The following is a 19050-nucleotide window of genomic DNA, read 5'->3' as shown; positions in this document are numbered from 1 at the left end:
TGTTTTGTCTCATTCGCATAACGCAGCTGCAGGTGCGCGTCTATAGTCAAAAATGCCTTAAATAAGCAACATTAAAGCATATGAGAAGCTGAAACTAAAACAAAAGTTTTCCAGTGACCAAATTGGGAATACCCTGTATTAAACAGCGACAGACTCAGCTCGTCGCTTCGATCAAGAATTTAAATTTGGAAATGTTTCCTGCTACCTATATACTCTGTATATCAAGTATACCCAGTATATTCTGCATACCCTGTATTAAACACCGACCCGCCGTAACACACGTTCGACTCAGCTCGTCGCTTCGATCATGAATATGGGGTCAGAAAAGTTTCCATCTGCCTGTATACCTTGTATTGAGCACCGACCCGCCGTAACGCACATTCGTGTCCTTCTGCCTGTATACCCTGTATTAAACAGCGATATGCCGGAACGCGGCGTTCGGCTCAACTTGTCGTTTGGTTCAAGAATATATTTTCGGAAGTGCTTTTTTCAGTCTGTATACCCTGTATACCCTGACCAAGAATTTGGACTCAGAAAAGGTTTCATCTGCCTGTATAAGTTTCCATCTGCCTGTATACCCTGTATTAAGCACCGACCCGCCGTAACGCACATTCGGTGCAGCTCATCGTTTCGATCAAGAATATGAATTCTAAAAAGTTTTCTTCTGCCTGTTACAAGCACTCGCACAGCTGCAACTCACCCATACGCATTGCGTACAGGATAGCTCAGAGTTTAATGCATTAATCTTCGAGTACTTCGTGTTGTCGGAGGAGAAAAACTCATTGCAGCTAACTTAGCCATTGCTTGGCTCTGATTTCGTTTACATTTTGCGGTCTGCAGGAGCCCAGATCTCATTGAGACGGGTAAATCAATCATCATCATCACGGCTCGATGGCCGTTTCCAGCACCTTGCCACGCCCAAGCACACGTGGCGTATACTTTATTAAAAGCCGTGTTAATGGGCCACGTTTAATACACATTAATTGCGCAGAGCTCGCTTCTGTTTCTGGGCACCCCACAAAAACTGTGGCCTTAATGTTAATCTGTTTGTCAACCTCAAATTGCAAATTTTACATTTTTTTTTGTGGCTAAATACCAACAGAATTTTTTTGATTGATGGCCATCTAACATCTCCATCTGCTCCTGCTCCCCCCCCCCCCCCCTCTCTCTCTCTCTCTCTCTCTCATATATATAAATAAAGAATTTAATTTTCAACAGGATATCCTGTTGCGCGTCCTGTCTGCGAAAAGTCAACTACTTTGCATTAAGTTGACCAAAATGCAGCTGTAATTTAATACAGGATGTGCACAATTAAATTAAGTGTATTACACCGATAGAAATAACCCGGCGTTGCCCGTGTAAAAGTAATGTTGTTAAATACGCAAGTTTTACAGAAATTTTGTTGTGAACTGAATGTTGGATTTGAACCAGCGTTTTTATACGGATGCCGAAAGAAATAACCCCAGCGTTAAATTTAGTGTATTATATGGACACCGACAGAAGTAACCCGGCGTTGCCCGTGTAAAATGAATATATGTCAAATATGCTACAGAAATTTCTTTTGGGTAACTTGCGACATTAACCCAAAAATGAATATTGGATTTGATCCAGCGGCTTGCCGTTTATCAGTCCGACGCTCAGACGCGCTTCTCTTAATATTTCTTTGCTTTTCCAATTAATGCCTCAGCTTAAGATTTAGCGCAAAACTGCTTTGGTTTGCCCAAGATTTGGTTATCCGGCAACAGGCCACACATAAATATTCGAGCCGCCATCTGTTAGTTATCAAGGTCGATTCATAAAACTTCCAGATATGCCTCTCAGGTGTTATTTGAAAACTCCGCAAGAGTCTGATTTACGGGCCAATAAACTGCAGGCATAAACATGGCCAAGGAAAACTTTATTAAAATATGCAACACGGTGTCAATAGTTGTTGTTGTTGTTGTTGTTGCTGTTGTTGTTGTTGTTGTTGTTGCTGTTGTTGCTGCAGCTTCATTAGAAAAGGTTCAATTTCCATAAAACACAAAGTTTTCGTTCTTTTAAAGGGGCGCATGCCAAAGGCTCGTAAAAAGTAAAAGCTGCCAAAAAAAAAAAAAAAATGGAGCCGCAAATCAACTACAAAAATTGGAGGCACAAAACTTTTGCGGAGCACGTGCAGGTGTGCGTGAGCAGGTGTTAGTGTAGGTGTGTGTGTGTGTATAAAAATTGAAGGTGTCACCTTATGCTGCTGTTAATTTCACAAAGCAAGCGCGTATGTTCGAATAAACCTTTGGGGGAAAAGCCAGAAGCTAGCTGGGAGTTGGCTGAGGGAAGGAAGGTGAGGAAAGGTCCTTTATCCCTGGCTGGCGCTCCTGTTAATTATGCGTCTACGTGACTTTTGTAAATGAGGCAAAAGTGCGCTTGTTGCGTTTCGGTTGCAGCTGAAGACTAAAGCTCAACCTTGAACTCTTAAAACGACACGAGAGAAATACACACACATACATGGACACACACACAGCACACACACAGCACACACACAGGGACACATTTAATGTGTATATATTAAGTGTAACATGCGCCATTTATCAGCCGGCCCGCCGTCTAAGCATATCCAATCAAGCGAAGACTCAGATGCCAGCCGGTGGGAATCAATGCGAATTACCGCATGCCACAACAACCTGCAACTGTGACCAAGTGTGCCCCCCCTCCTCCTCTCCCCCCTTTCTCCCTCTCTCTCTCTGGTGTGCCAGCTGCCGCAGTTGCCGCTTGTTATTTGCATGCACTCCAAATTGAAGTGCAAAGTTTCAAAACTCAAAACAAAATAAAACATGTTGTAAATGTTGTCGGTTGAGCCACAGCCGAAGTTTGAATACCCTTCACAGACAGGCTATAAATTACTCTATAATATATATATACCCTACTAATTTTGGCGTCTCTAGTTCGTTGAAACTTCGAGCTGTGCTTAAAATAAAGCAAAAATAAAATCAAGAATGTTAAAAATGGCAAGCATTTTCCGAAATGAAAGGGTCTAGATTCCATTATGTCTGAGACATAGCTATGAGTATGGGCTTAGCTTGACGGATAGGCTATAAATTTCCCCAACCGGGTCGGTTAATTCCCATCAACTATCTCTTTAGCCTATCTACTTAACATAAACTGATCAAGAATACATTTAATTTGTCGGATGCCTTCATCCATGAGCTACAAGTTTTGTAAGAAAATTAAAATACCCCACTGCAAGGGTATAACAAAGCTGAATGCTTACCTGGATACCAACATGAAATGTTGGATTTTGGACGAAGTTCAGGCAAAACATGGTTTATGGTGCGAAAACTTTGATTTGAATTGTGAATAAATTGTTAAATATGACTGGCTGCAGTTTTGACAGTTGATTGTAGGACAGATTTATTATTAAAAACCCAAAAGTTTCAGGTGAGCTTAAAATTTCTTTAAAGCCACATTCAACATTTTCCAGCATTATGCTTTGCAAGTTATTTCAACAATCCCTAATGGCTTTGACTTTGGGGGCACGTCCTGTTAAAGGTTACATTACGGGATTAGTTCTCAGATGTAATAGGGAGAAAAGTTGGCAGTTTTATGACCTTGTTGCGGATGTGCCTGAGCCTATCGTATTCCGAGAACAGCTCCGAGTGGCCTAGACCCTTGACAAAGGTGTCATTTGATGGGCAATTGGACAACCTCAAAGCTCTAAAATGGGCTGCTAAAGAGTCCCTCTTCGGCTTCATCTAATATTTAATGTGGACTGGCAAATTAGCTTAACGATGATCTACTTTACGGCTGCGGAAACATGTTGGGAAAACGTTTCCCGAAACAATGAAACTTTTCAATGTCATTCCAGCTAAAAATTCCATTCACCAAAAATGGTAAATAAATTTCATTCACAACAAAAAGAAATAAATTATCTTTGCATTGACGAAGATCAAATACCCTAGCTGACATATAAGAGAATCAAGATATGTTTCCATATTGTCTGATAATTTGATTATTATAGAGAGAGCTAAAGTTGCATCTTTCATTCATGATACCCATTAAAAATGTGTAAAAATGGGTATAATGTATTTGTGCAAATGTATGTAACAAGCAGAAGGAAGCATCGCCAACCTACTATACTATATATATTCTTGTTCAGCGTCAACAGCCGAGTCAATCTAGCCTTGACTGTCTGTCTGTCTTCCCGTCTGTCTTCCTGTCCGTCCGTCTGTCTTAACTCAAGGATCTCAGCCTATGAGAGCTAGAGACATTGAAATTTGAAATGTAGTACGAGTTACTTTCCGATAATAGATAACTTGCCCCGTTTTCGAGCAATCGATAAAAATCGATGTCAAAACCCTGTTTTTTTGACAAATCTCTGTGGTTTTAAGAGCTAGAACCGCCAAATTTGACATTTAGAATAGTATACACAGATCAAGTATCTCTCATTTAATAGATATCTTAAAGATTTTTTGTGATCTGACCTCGGAATATATTTGTCCTAATCTTTAAGGCAAAAAGATAAGTTAGTATTGACACAGACTCAGCTTGTCGTTCTAACTCTTCCTCTGGAAGGGTATAACACCACGCTAAACTCTTTAACTTGCTTACAAAATTGAATCAAAGCGAAAAAGGCTTTAAGCACAACATTTTATTAAAGAGTAAAAGGCTTAAAGCATCATCACATTCTACTGGACATAAAAGCTTACGGCTATTTGGAGGCTTTATTAATGCCAAAGAAAGTATATGAAAATATTTGTAAGCCAAGCAAATCAGGTTTTCAATAAGAACTGCCAGCCACAATGGAGATGACAATGACAATGTTGACGACACCACAGGGAAGAGGGAATGGGAAATAGGGAGTGGGGAATAGGGTGTGGGTAGTAGGGAGTAGGGAAGTAGCGAAGTAGGGAGTTGCGAAGTTGTGAAGTGGGGAGTGGGGAGAAGGGAAGTAGGAAAGTTGGGATGTTGGGAATGGGGAGTTGGGAGTAGAAAAACATTCTGCGGAGTAGGGAGACATTCTGCGGCTGTAACGTGGCCGACTCCAATTGCCCGGCAATAAAAACTTTGTCCTTGCTCAGACTTAAGGCCCGCTCACCCCACAAGATCCCTCGGGCCCTCGGGCAAATACGGCGCACAGCCGAATTGGTAGATGAGCAAGGACTCTGTCAACGAAGAGAATTTGAAGCAGAAGCCCTGCGCAAGCCCGCAGACCAGGACAAAAAACAGATTTGGGTCGTCGTAACCAACTTGATGACAGATTTATTACATTTCAATTTGTTGAGCCGAGACTATACACAATATATATTTGTGTATTTTATGCCAACAATTACCGAGTTGTCTTATAATTTTGCTTTTCTTTTGACGCGCAAATATCTTTTGCATATCCCTTTTTGAGACCGGCCTGTCCAAATTAAGAGTATATTTATTTACTGCCCGACAACTTAATACAGAAATACCTTTTTCCGCATCGAACCCATTTAAGCGTAAGAAAAAGTATAAATAAATAAAGAAAAAAGAGCTGGCAATCATTGAACTCAGCCCGCCTCAGCTTCTGTTTCTAATAACGAACAGCGAAGCAATTTGCTCGACTGTCAGGCAAATTTGGAGGCGACGCACGGAATTTAAAAGGATAATTTGAAACAAATTACGGCAAAAATAAAGAAAAAAGAAGACCAGGCGACGATAAGAAAATGTGAAAAATCTTGAATCACTTCGTCATCTCGTCAGCAGACATTTTGCATGCGCTGCAATAAGCTGGCAGCCAAAACAAATGTTTGCCCATCTCTGGCCAAAAGCGGAGATCATAAATTTTAACTGGCAACCAGCTAAAAGACTCGCTCTCCAGCTGCAAGTGCAGGGCTTAGCGAGGGTCGGCTACGACCGAATAGGGAGCCAGGGGACAAGTCGCTTCAGCCAGACAATATGGTAATTCCAGGCAGCATAATGTAATGTAATTGAGACAGCAACGAGGGGCGTTTAACACCAAGACACCAGAGAAGTATGAGTGTTATATAAGTGTATGCCCGACTTGAAAATACCCTGAATGTGCTCTACAGTTACCTACCACATTTGGTGCATCTAGCTCTAAAACACACCCTAATAGCCTAATTCCACTGATAACATTTCTTACATTTTTCGCGAATGTAACATTTTACGTTTATCTATGAGAAACCATATTATTCACATTTGCACAAAATGTTGATATTCTCCCGGAGTAATAAGCCAATTCGACTGTCAACATTTCTTACATTTTTTGCGAATGTAAAATTTTTTGCTAATGTGAAAAATGTTATCTGTACGTATTCCCATGAGGAACCACATTTTGCACATTTGCTAAAAATGTAATATTTGCTAAAAATATTGGTATCCGCTCAGAGAGCTAATGGAAGAAGCTAATGGAATCGCCGAATGTGAAGTTTGTAAATGTAACATATTTTGAGCATAGTGATTAAATGGTAACAAAGTAAGTTATCAATCATTTATCAATAGGACAGCCTACATTGTACATCTAGTAAACGGATGGACAGATGAATGGGTGCTCATCTAGAATATATAAGTTTATACTTTATGTACTCGTAGAAACCTGGTTCTACATTTACACAGAACCATTATACCCTTTAATACCCATTTTCAATGGGCTCAGTGTATGAGAACAAAAGATGATGACAAAAATGTACAAAAGTGAAAAATAAAAATAAATAATATCTAGACCTGAAACGTTGAACGTGACCCTGGCGAGCACTTTGTAAAATTATGCGAGCTATCGAAATCCCAATTTTTGTTTATTTTGAGATGCGTGTCAAACCCTTCTCTGGGCTCAGCCAGGCAAACACCTTGGCGATATTCATAGTAGCCCCTTGCCCATGTACATTGCGCACACAATCGCATGCAAATGAGCGCGACGAAAGTACAATATGTCCCAAAAAAAAAGAAGATATATATTAATATATATATATATGAGATACACTTTCCTGCAGGAGTTACTCTCACTTAGCAGCAGTCTCTGGCTGCTTCTGCTAATGTTCTCGGGGATTGAAGTGGGCGGCTCTCGACCTTATGCTTATAAATGTCGGTCGCATTTTGGCCGGGCAAATGACCGCGTCTCGGGCCCAGACGTCGCCCACTTTTCCGGGCTGCCAAGCGGCAAGCTCGTCCATCAAGCCTCAAGTTTATGAACTTTATGAGCAATCGTTATACTGTATTTAAGCAAGTGCCATATGAAGTTGGCTCAAATTATTTATTAGTTTGCCCTCGTTCAGTTATTTAGTATACACCCTTTGCCCGACTGCCTCGAGAAGTTAATTCGCGACAGTTACTTCAAGAATTCGCAACTCACATTTGCGCCCAACCTGCCGCCCAATCAGGGCTGCAAGATATATAATAATTTTCCTTGGTTCAGTTCACGATTCAATTGATTCACTTCACAAGTCACAAATATTGACAATTTTCAATGAAATAACTAAATTTTTAATTAAACATAATAAATACCAAATTGTCAGCTGATCTGATTTATTTATTTAAAAGTAAAGCTTCATCTCATAGTAAATGAGAAAAAGGAACTGGCTCGCAACGAACTAGTTCGACAGCCCTGGTTAATGTTAATGTTTAAATAGTAAAAGTTAGCTTAGTTTTATTTTTGATCAACAGAAGTAGACAATTGGATTAAGTTAAATAAATACCATAAGCTAAATTGGCAACTAATCCAATTCATTTAATATTGAATAAGAAAAAGGAACTGGCTCGCTACGAACTAAGTTCGCCAGCCCTGGCCTGCAATGTGGGTGCGTGTGAGTGCGTAGCGGGAAGGTTGCAAAACTGTTGCCTACTTATCGGCGCCTCTGACGCAGTTGAGGTGTCGCACTGTCACGCACAGGTTAATTTCGTTGAAATTTCGACACGACACGTTTACCTCAACCAACACATCACATTTCAGACTGTGTGTGTGTGTGTGTGCTGCCATTTAAAGCGAATGGCTCTTTGAAAATCTTGCTGCATACTTTTCGGGGCGGGCGCCTTAAAAAAACCCGCTCAAAAGCCGTGCGGGATTCGAGCGTCATTTATTGAAATTTTGCTGGCAAATTCATGAAGCGAGGCTCATAATTCGTCTCTATTGTTCGGCGAACAGGCTTAATTTCAACACTCGGCTGAATTTACATATTATTCTAATTGAGTGCTTGTCAAATTTGACAGCCAGTTGAGGCAGCATCCGTTTCTTAAAATAAGTCGAGTGCATTTCCGACTTCTATTTGTAATTTATATTGCAATTTTATAGCTCTAAGCGCCAAATGGCTTCATGAATTATGTGAGCATAAATTTTGCCCCAACCTACATGGATTTGTATTTTAATTTATTGAGCACCTTTTGCCTCACTCGGCGTATTTTATGCCAGGTGTCTGTGCTACATTAATCAATATGCATAATTCGATTTATGATTTTTTTATTATTTTTGTATTACTTCTGAGTTTGCCTTCTGGCAATCTGTTTCTAATAAAGTCTAGTAGCAGGACTGCAAGCTCCGAAAACGATTCAAGCTAAAAAATCTTGAATAGAAAGTTATTTGGAGAAAGAACAAAAATATATGAGATTTCGTTTTCGTCCAAATTTTTCGCGTTCTGTACTTCAACGCGCTCCTTTTTTAATTAAACTTGATATGAACCAGTTCAGGCTAAGTTTCGGCTGAACCTTATCCAACTATTCCGGCTCATGGCAAGAAAATAATAATAAATAAATTTTATTCCAAACTCAAACTGGTTCATTTAAAACAAATTTGCTGGCTTCATAAATATATGTGCCCACTTTTTGGGTTCATGCTAAGCAGGCACAAAAATTTATGGAATCTATTTAGTTAAGGAATTTTCTCTCAGCCTTAGATACTTATTTGTTATGCATAATTTGTAAATCGAATGTTACGCATACGCCGTGTTAGACCATGTGTTGCCAACGTATTGAAAGGCAAGCACAATTTGGTTAAATCTCGTAATATTTTCGACATTCAATTTCACAGCTCGCTGCAAAGCTGGAGATGAACTCGAGGAGGGACGACATCATCACATGTCAATCTCGGTGTGCGTGTTTATTATGTTTGCTAACCTCGGTAACCTTTTTCACAAGGCTTGTTTATATTGTCATGATTTTAAATATGCGCCAAAAAAAAATGTCAGCAAGTATTTGTTGGCCCTAAAATATGCAAAAGATGTTGGCATGGAACTCCTTTGGGCCAGGTATTCCGGCACCAGCCTGACATTTAATGGCTTTTCAATAGGAACCTCAGCTCTGCGGCTTGCCGTTCATTCGATTTTATTTTAATTTTAATTTAGGCTTTTGTTTAACGTTTTCGACAGAAAAGTTGCTCTTTGAAATTAAACAGTTTAATTGCATTAAAGTTAAATCAAATGCGCGTGCAAAAGTTTTACGCACAACCGAAATCAAATCGCGCAACTCAACCATGGCAAAGCCTTCAATTGGAGCCGGTTGAGGGGCCGCGAGGGGGGGGGGGGAGGACTTGGGAGCTGTTGGCTCCATTTTGCTCGAGTCTCATTATACCCTTGCAGAGGCTATTATAGTTTTGTCGTGAAATGTGTAATGCATAGCAGAAGACATCTACGACCCCATCAGTATCAGCTGCCGAGTCGATATAGACATGTCCGTCTGTCTGTTCTTGTATGAACAAGTTTTTTGTTTTTCAAGATATCTTGCCCAAACTCGGCATTTATTAGATTTACTATGCTCCTCATATATTTGTAAAATCCTATCAACATCGTGCCACTATATCATATAGCTGCCATAGGAACGATCGGTCTAAAATTAAGTTGTTGTATGGAAAAGTTTTTTGTTTTTTTAGATATCTGGACGAAATTCGGCATTTAAAGGTTCCTTATATTTCTGCAAAATTTTATTTACATCGGACTACTATATCATCGGACCACTATATCATATAGCTGCCATAGGAACGATCGGTCGAAAAGTAAGTTCTTATATGAACAACTTTTTTGTTTATCAAGATATCTTAACCATACTCAGCATTAGCTATTTTCCCTATGCTTCTTAGATACGGGCAAAGCGTTATGAAAAGTTTGGGTCTGCAAGGGTATTAAATTTTCGGCTTGCTGAAGAACACCCTTCTTTCTCGTTTTTGTTTGCGGTTAGGCTTCGTTATTTTCGCAACGCGAAAAAGTTTTAATTAACCCGGCGTTGCCGCAGCCAAGGCCTCGATTTTCAAGCTCAGCCTTTAATCAAGTATTGAGGAAATCAGTTTGTCCCAGGTAAACATCAACCTGAGCCCCTTTTGCATTTAAATTTACGCTTCAACTTGTTTTAGCTGTTGGCTTTGTGGCTTGCGTTCAATTTATTTACTTTTAAGTGAATATATTTGTATAGATGTTTTTTTTATCAATTTAATCTCTTAAATTGTTTTTCCTAAGCTGACGACAAGAACATTTGTCAATCCTGCCTAGAAATTGTATATTTATTGCAATATAAAAACATTCATCTCATGTATTAAAGTATTTGTCAAGGCTTTCGCCTGCCATCCTGTATTACGCTCATTTTCCAAAGATTGAAATTATTAAAAGGGCTTAAAGTATTTACAGCTGCAATATAACCATTCAACACGCACATCTACAGATTTATGTAATACCCGAGGCTTAAATCTGTTATCCTGCAAATATTCTCGTATATCTATTGAAACTGTCGCCAGTTATTCTTTCAATGAAATTTGTTTGCCTCAATCAATTCAGGCGAATTTTCATGCGTTTTTTTCAGTTTTGTTTTTATTTTATTTTTTTTAACTAGCAGCTTTTACACCCTTTGAAAATGCGTAAAACGGGTAGATACATGAAATAGATAACGATATATTATTATTTCCCATTTATGCCGCTAGAGATACCCAATTTGGGAATATACATATTTTTGATTAGGCCTAACCCATCAATCAGGACAAAGAGACTATGAGTATAAACGATATCGTTATATAAAGGATATATAGGATTTAGGATATCTTAGAGTATTTACTCAAAGTATTTTACTTCTTGGCAGCCTCCTCATATTCTTCCGAAAATAGGAAAAACGTCAACCTTAAGGAGCCTTGCTCTTTGGAACATCTCTTTATGAGATAAAGAGAGAGAGAGATAGAAGCACAGTCGCTCTTTGTATGCAGAGCAAACAGGATATCTGCCAGTCGAGCATTCGCTTCTTTAAATTGTATTTTTTATTTTAACGAGCAGTTTTTATACTTTCACGTGAATACATTTTTGTGAATGAACATAGCATATATGTGTGTGAGTGTGTGTGTGTGCGTGTGTGTATGTATGAATATATGTGCGTGTGCGTGTGTATGTATATATTTATATGTGTGTGTGTGTGTGAGTGTTTGAGTGCGTGTGCGTGTGAGTGCAGCAGTCATTAAGGCAACTGCATTAATAACGCACCTCTGCACCTGCTGCTGCTGCTGCAATTGTTGTTGCTGTTGTTGTTGTTGTTGTTGTTGTTATTGTTGTTGTTGTTGCTGCCGTGTTATTGACAGCTTCCTGACCAATTATGGTGCAATTAACACAGCTGATTGGTTAACATCTCTGACTCTGACTCGGTTAACTGCAGTACACACGCATGCACACATGCACACATGCATGCATACACACGCATGCATACACAAACACGCACTGGCTCACATCCTCACATACACACACACACTCTGCTGCTGCTGCCTGCGCTCATGTGCATGCTTTGGTTTTAACATTTCAAAGGTGCCTCTCAGCGCCAAGAACAACATCGACCTTTGACCCAGCTGCTGTCTACTTAGAGCAACTTCAACAACGAGAATGTGCAACATTTTTCCGTGCTTTTCACTGGAAACTTTGTTGCAACAACTTAGCCATAAAGCTGTTTGCCAGCTGGCTGCCATTTTGGCCAAAGTCGCTTCGATTGCAAGCCAAAAAAAATTAAAGCCGCCTCCTCCAATCATAAAGCAGCCGCCTCCTTTACTTGAACTGAAGCCCACGCGACTTATTTGAATTCATGAGAATCTCGTAGAAGGCACTTTTTTTTTTTAATTTATAAAGGCAAATATTATATATACATATATATGCGTGCGCACATACTTTGACGAAAATGATTGGTGGCACGTTATGTTGATCTAAGATATAAATACATGAATGTAATAGCACTTACTACAAATTGAATTCAAATGCATTCGTAATGAATTTATGTCCTATTTATCACCATAATAAATTAATCAAATAATGATAGTATACCATTAATCCAAATAGGCTACTTTATTTGTCTCTGATTATGAATGGGTGCATGTATATACATGTATGTATGTATGTGTATGTATGTTGGCGTGCATATGTATATGTATGTATATATGTATATATGTATGTATGTAAGTATGTATGTGTGTATGTATGTATGTATGTATGCATGTATGTATGCATGTCTGAATGTCTGCATGTATGCCCTTATGTATGTATGTATGTATGTATGTATGTATGTATGTATGTATGTATGTATGTATGTATGTATGTATGTATGTGTGTATGTGTGTATGTATGTATGTTTGTGTGTATGTATGTATGTGTGTATGTATGTATGTATGTATGTATGTATGTATGCATGTATGTATGTATGTATGTATGCATGTATGTATGTATACATGTCTGTATGTATATATGTACATATGTATGTCTGCATAAATGTATGTACGTATTTTTAACTAAGTCCCTTCTACGCGATTCTCATGAATTCAAGTAAGTCTCGTAGGCTTCACTTCAGGCAGAGAAGGCGGCGCTATACCTTAGGAGGAGGCGGCATCGACTAAGGAGGAGACGGCAGCTTTAATATTGGAGGAGGCGGCTTCAACTAAGGAGGGAGCGGCGCCTTCAGTATGAAAGGATGCGGCAGCATAAGCAAAGGAGGAGGCGGCGGCACCTCAAGCAATGGAGGAGGATGCGGCTTTAATAATGGAGGAGATGACTTTAACTGGGAAGGATGCGACGGCTTCAGCTATGACTTCATCTATGGATATGGCTTCAACTATGGAGGAGGAGGGGGCAGCTTGAAAATTGGAGGAGACAGTGGCTATGGCTTTGGCGAAGGCCAATGAAACAACCGGTACGTGTTACAATCATAACTATATAAATATGTTATAAATATTTAAATATGTTATAAATATTGTCCTTCGACGCGATTCTCACTAATTCAAGAAAGGTATAACCATTATACGTATCTAATATATGAATTTAGATACCCTTCCCGAAATATCTCTACGTAGAACATATTGTTCGATAAAGTTACATTTAACCTGTCAAAACATGGGAGCTGTTCTTTAGCACAGCTTTTTCACTGCCAACAAAAAATTGAAGACCATTTTTCTAAAAAAAAAAAACCGTCAAGGCCTTGAAGCACATTAAAGACTTGCGAATGGACTGGCAAGCCTCTGTACAATCAATAACCCGAAATGTCAGAAATGTCCAAAATGTCCGAAATGTCCTGTGTTCCAGCTTGTGTTTACTGACACTTGCTATCCAATTTGATGAAATATCCTGTCTGGTTTAAGGAAATGACGTACACTGGCATTAAGTATGAGGACAATGGCCAAAACGAATGCTACAAGTTGTACTTTAAATACATAATTTATCAAAATCGCAATCCGGAAAAAGGCACAGAACCATGTCCCAGAGCTGGGAACTGGAGGGCAGAGGCTCTGTTTGTCCTGACGCATTATTTACGTGGCAAGGACTAATAAAATGAAATGGCAACTGGGGACAAGGACAATGAGACGCCGCCATCGCCTTATTATGTTGACATAGCATTCCCGGCTGGCGTTTGTATAATTGATTAGGTTTGGCTTTACTTATCGCTTGCCCAGACCCCAGACCCCAGACCCCAGACCCCAAACTCGAGTCCCCTGAGTAGTATGTGGCTCGTTTCTAAATAATAATTTATGTGCTGTGTACAAAGACATTAATCTTTATTGGAACTGAAAAGTATATGCAAACCGCTGACAAGCTATTTGCTTGCCCAGCCAAAAGTACTATAAAGAAAGCACTCGCCAAGCGACTTTCTCCTTTCTCAGCAAGCGCCAATATACCTATTGCTGGCCATAATGAATATAATTGTTAAGGAACGTTAAGGCCGTGGGGCCTTACCCAACATTTTATGTCCAATTTGTTTGACTTACACCACTTGACAATGGGCCAAATTGGGGTATCATAAAGTTATGCAAATTTATTTAAAGGCCAAAAGGAAAAAGCTCTCAAAATAATACACCTAAAATTATATACTCAAAATTGTGTACCTAAAATTATATACCTAATAGTATATACCTATCATTATATACCGAAAATTAATTACATAAATTATGTACCTAAAACTATATACCACCGCCCATGCTACCCCAAAATGTAAAGAAAATAAAAGGCATTTTTGGAGACATTTAAATTGAAAACTATAAATAATATAAAATGTCCGAATACACAAGTGCATCAAGAAAGCATTTTTTACAGTGGAAACAAAGAGAAGAAGTTCATTCGCGATATGTATGTGTTAATGTTTTTTTTTTGTGTATTGTGTATTGACAGAAGTAATGGTATCTTCTAGTCGGTCATCGCCGATTTATCCAAGAGCGATATAAGATACTTATGAGCTGGTCTTTCATTTAAATTGGTTAGTACTTATATTAAGTACATTTCATGCTGATGGATTGCTTTTGAGCCTTTTTGTTTGGTTTAAGCCATATGTTTGTTTAAGTGAATCCTGAATTTGACCTGTTTAATGGGGCTATGCACCTGGGTCAACAGTCTGGCATATATGCAAATTAAAGCGCGCCAATGTCATGGGCGGGGGGCGTGTTTTGAAGATGTAAAGGGGCGGTTGTGGGTGGTCGAAGAGTTTTCACCAAGCCAAGGCCAAAAGCCAGTCGAGTGTTGCGTTTAAGATACAATTCATTCGTTGAACGATTTGATTTATATGGTTAAACACGACAGTTGTATTTTTTTTTCTTTTTTTTTTTTTTAGTTTTCATTATTAAGATAATATTAATTTGTTGTGTGTGGATCGGATAGCTTGCTCATGAAAATGGAAAGTAAAAGAAATCTGTGCGCTGTTAACATGCATGCCTTAACATGAAAAAGCATTAAATATTTACTTAACCATATTTATGTATATGTGATGGAGAGAGAGGGGGGGCAGTCTCCTGGTGTTAACAACCTCAGCCTAAGCTAATGATCATTGTGAATGTATTCGCTGTCTCGCTCTATGTAATTAGTTCGCAAACAATTTGCTAGATGGAAAGTGAGCGCCGTCTCTTTTGTCAACCTGCCCGCGCTTTATTGAAGACTTAACCCCATTAGCGGGAATTGGCGCACTTGCCGATCAGAGCAGCAGGTAACTGGCAAGGGCAGCGGGCAGCGGGCGGCGGGCGACGGGCAGCAGGCAGCGGGCGGCGGATAACACAAAGAAACAAACTTTCTGCGGCATGCCAAAGAACGGCGAGGCGAAAACTTTTACCCAGCCCAAAAGACGCACAAAACTCATTCACGAAGCTGCGTAGCTAAAGAAAGAGATGACAGAGAGAGAGAGAGAGAGGGAGAGCGCGGGAGAGCAAGAACCAGAGGCTTGTGGTCATCTTGGGAATTTTTAGTACTCTGCTTTTAGTACCAATGCAGAGAAAAACCTGTTTCAGAGCAGACAGCAGCCGCACAGCCGCATCAGCAGCCGCGGCCAGCGCCAGCGCCAGTTGCTGCGCGACGCTCAAGTGGAGCACAAGACGTATAAAGCACAGTCGTCGGAAAGAAGCAGCCGTCGCGAATTGAAACGGGACGCGACGTCAAAGTCGAAGTCGAAGTCGAATTCGAAGCCGAAGCCGCTGCCCATGCGCAGTCAGTTGTAGTTGTAGTTGTTATTGTGTACTTGTTGCTGTGCAACGCCAGTGCGCAGCTTAATTATTGCCCCAGCTCCAGCACCAGCAGCAGCAGCAGCAGCTCCCGCGCTGTTGTTCCCGTTCCCCCAGTTGGCAAAGTTTACTTGTTTGTCTGCATTTTTTCCGCACTTGTATAAGTACAAGCACACATATACATATACACACACCGTGTGCGCTGTAATATATTTGTTACCAACTGTCTGTGTGTGTGCGCGCTTTTCCCTGGGAAAATATTCTTGACGTTTTGCGCTTTCTTTTTGTGTGTGTGTACTATAACAAAAACACAAATGTAAACAAGCCACGATAATACAACAACAACAAAACTTACTCGGTTATTACGGTGCTTTGTGCAATCGAAAAAAAAAAAAACAAGAATCGAGTCAAAAAATTTCCCAAGCAAAAATAACAACAACAACAACGACAGTGACGTGCAATTTCCCAAACAGCCGACACAATCAAAAAAAGTAAGCCAAAATATAAATCAGAAGAGAAACAAGTTACCAACCAAACACAAATAACAACAAAAAAAAATCGTTAACCGCAGTTTGTGATTAACATATTTCCCATCAAAAAGTCTGTGTTTTTAATAGCCATGTGCCTGTGTGTGTGTGTGCGAGTGTGTGTGTGTGTGTGTAAAAACAAGAAGTGGACGCAGCCGCAGACCGGACCATGTAGCTAAACGAGACCTTGAAGCTGTCTCGGCCAGTTCAGGTCGCGTCTTGGAGCAGCTTTTGGTATCGAATCGATTCCCATCATGCATTTCAATGAGTAAAAGGGGCACTGCGATTAAATGGTTGGGAAATTGATATGAAATGCAACCTGCGATGTTGTTTTATAGGCAATATTAATTTACATACACAAAATTTACGAAAGATCTCTGGCCCGCTATTTCGAAAACTGACCAAATAACGTTTTGCATGACTATGGACCGTAGAGCAATGGCAAACACACTCACCCATACGTGCAAACATACCTATGTGTGTTGTATAAACACACACACACACACATCTGTACATTGTTATTTACGCTCAAAGTTTTTGGTGTCGATGCGCAATCCAACAGTCCAATCCAACGGTACATCAAATGCTTGAGAGAAATAATCAAGAATATGATGCATAATTGCCCCACACATTCGTATGCATGTGTGTGAGTGTGTGTGTGTGTGTATGTAGAACAAACAGACGTACTTGTAGAACTATGTACATGTGTATGGGTACTTTCTGGAAGTGTATGTATATTTAAGTATTGAAGTAATTAGCACGCCGATTTCTTTAAAGAATTTACCGTGTTTTTCATGTTTCGGTGCTCTACGGTTTTTTACACTTCTTAGTTTTTACACTTCTTAATACAAAAATTGAATATTGAACAATTTCTTCTAATACATTTTTTTTGTTCAAATAACGGTGCTTACAGAGTTGTATTTTGGCAAAGAAAAGTGTGACTATATCAAAAATAAAATTTAAATACTGAAAACAGCTAAAACGTTTAGAAAAACAATTGGATTGCTTGCACAAATAGCTAATCGTATAAAAAAAAAAAGTAAACAAAACAATAAAAAGATATAAAAATAAATTGCCAATACTTTTGTCCGTGACTGTAGATACTCAAATAACCTGCGCAATTCTATGGACGGATACTATGTATTCTTGATTGATTGATTGATCTGTTAAATAATATTTTTTTAAAAGTACTTCGATGAAATTTTTATTTAATTTAAATCTCGCATTCATAGGGCGTGATTTAATGTTTGCCAATAACAAACTTTTGATACTAATGGATATTATGTAGTCTTGATTGATTGATTGATCTATGATTGATAAACCGATTTGATGCTATTTTAATCAAAACAAGTTCATTTCGGCAGGATAAGCAGCCCGGGAGATGTTTCCACCCCTCTTCTATTATTTAAAAAACAACTTTTTAGTTATATTATTGATTAGCATTTTTATGTTGGTAATTTACCAGTTCGTAATGCCGCATTCTTGACCCAATGTGTGGGTAGCTGGCCTCAACTTGTTGTTGGCTTTATTGATTATGAAGCTGGAGAGCTTGGCAATAACGAGAACAAGAAACTCAACTTTTTTAAATATATGCGGTTTTCGACAATAACAAAAAAAAAAGTCTCCAATGTTATTCAAATTAAATGTGCTGGCCGGCTCCGAAGATAAAAGAGGAAATGACCAAATACAGTGGGGCTGCGGCTGTGGCTCGAACCTGAATAAATGCTCAATCCAAGCACATAATTAGCGCTATGCTCTTATACCCTGTAACCATTGAGTAGCTAAGAAGGCCATACAGATATTATAAATCAAGCAGAGTATTTACACTTTTTGCTAATCATCAAAAAGGAGCGTAAACTCTCTAGTCTAATAGCACAGATCCTCTTGGATACCTCCCCATTTTCCTTATTTTAGTAGCTATAGCCTTAAGCTTTTGTATTTACATACATTTGATTGCCATATTTATGCCCATTAATATCGGACGATGAATTCCCCAGTTATTGAATAAAGTATTTACCCATAGTGAAAAGAGAGAAACTGAAAAAAATGAAGTTGTTGTATGAAAAACTTTTTTGGTTATCAAGATATCGCTACCAAACTCGGAATTTATTAATTTTACTATGCGCCCTACATTTATACAAAGTCTTGTTTACATCGGACTACTATATCACATGGCTGCCATAGGAACGCTCGTTTACAGGTTAAGTTGTTCTATAGAAAAGTTTGTTGTTTATCAAGATATCTTGACCAAACTTTGCAATTATTATTTTTACTATGATCCTCATATATATGCATATATATGCTATCAACATCGGACGACTATAACATATAGCTGTCATAGGGACGATCGGTCAAAAAGTAGGTTCTTGTATAAAAAACTTTTTGTTGCCCAAGATATCTTAACCATACTCGGCATTAACATTTTTGCACTGGGCTGAAAATGTTGGGTCTGCAAGGGTCTGGAATCTTCGGAAGATATGCCGAAGATAGCCCTTCTTTCGCTTGTTTTATATGTGTGAATAGAAGAAAGTGCGACTGTTTGTGACTGGTTTAAAGGGTACCTACTCGTCAGCACTGCCGACTGGAGAGGTCTTGCTCCAAACAAGTTTTCGCTTTGGTAATAAGTGTTACTAAATGGAAAATCAATCTTTAGCTGCAGCGAAA

Source organism: Drosophila novamexicana, unplaced genomic scaffold (assembly GCF_003285875.2).
Source record: "Drosophila novamexicana strain 15010-1031.04,08,12 unplaced genomic scaffold, DnovRS2.1 tig00000463-arrow-arrow-pilon, whole genome shotgun sequence".
In the NCBI taxonomy this organism is placed as follows: domain Eukaryota; kingdom Metazoa; phylum Arthropoda; class Insecta; order Diptera; family Drosophilidae; genus Drosophila; species Drosophila novamexicana.
The sequence above is the reverse complement of the archived record's forward strand: the minus strand, read 5'-3'. Positions refer to the sequence as shown.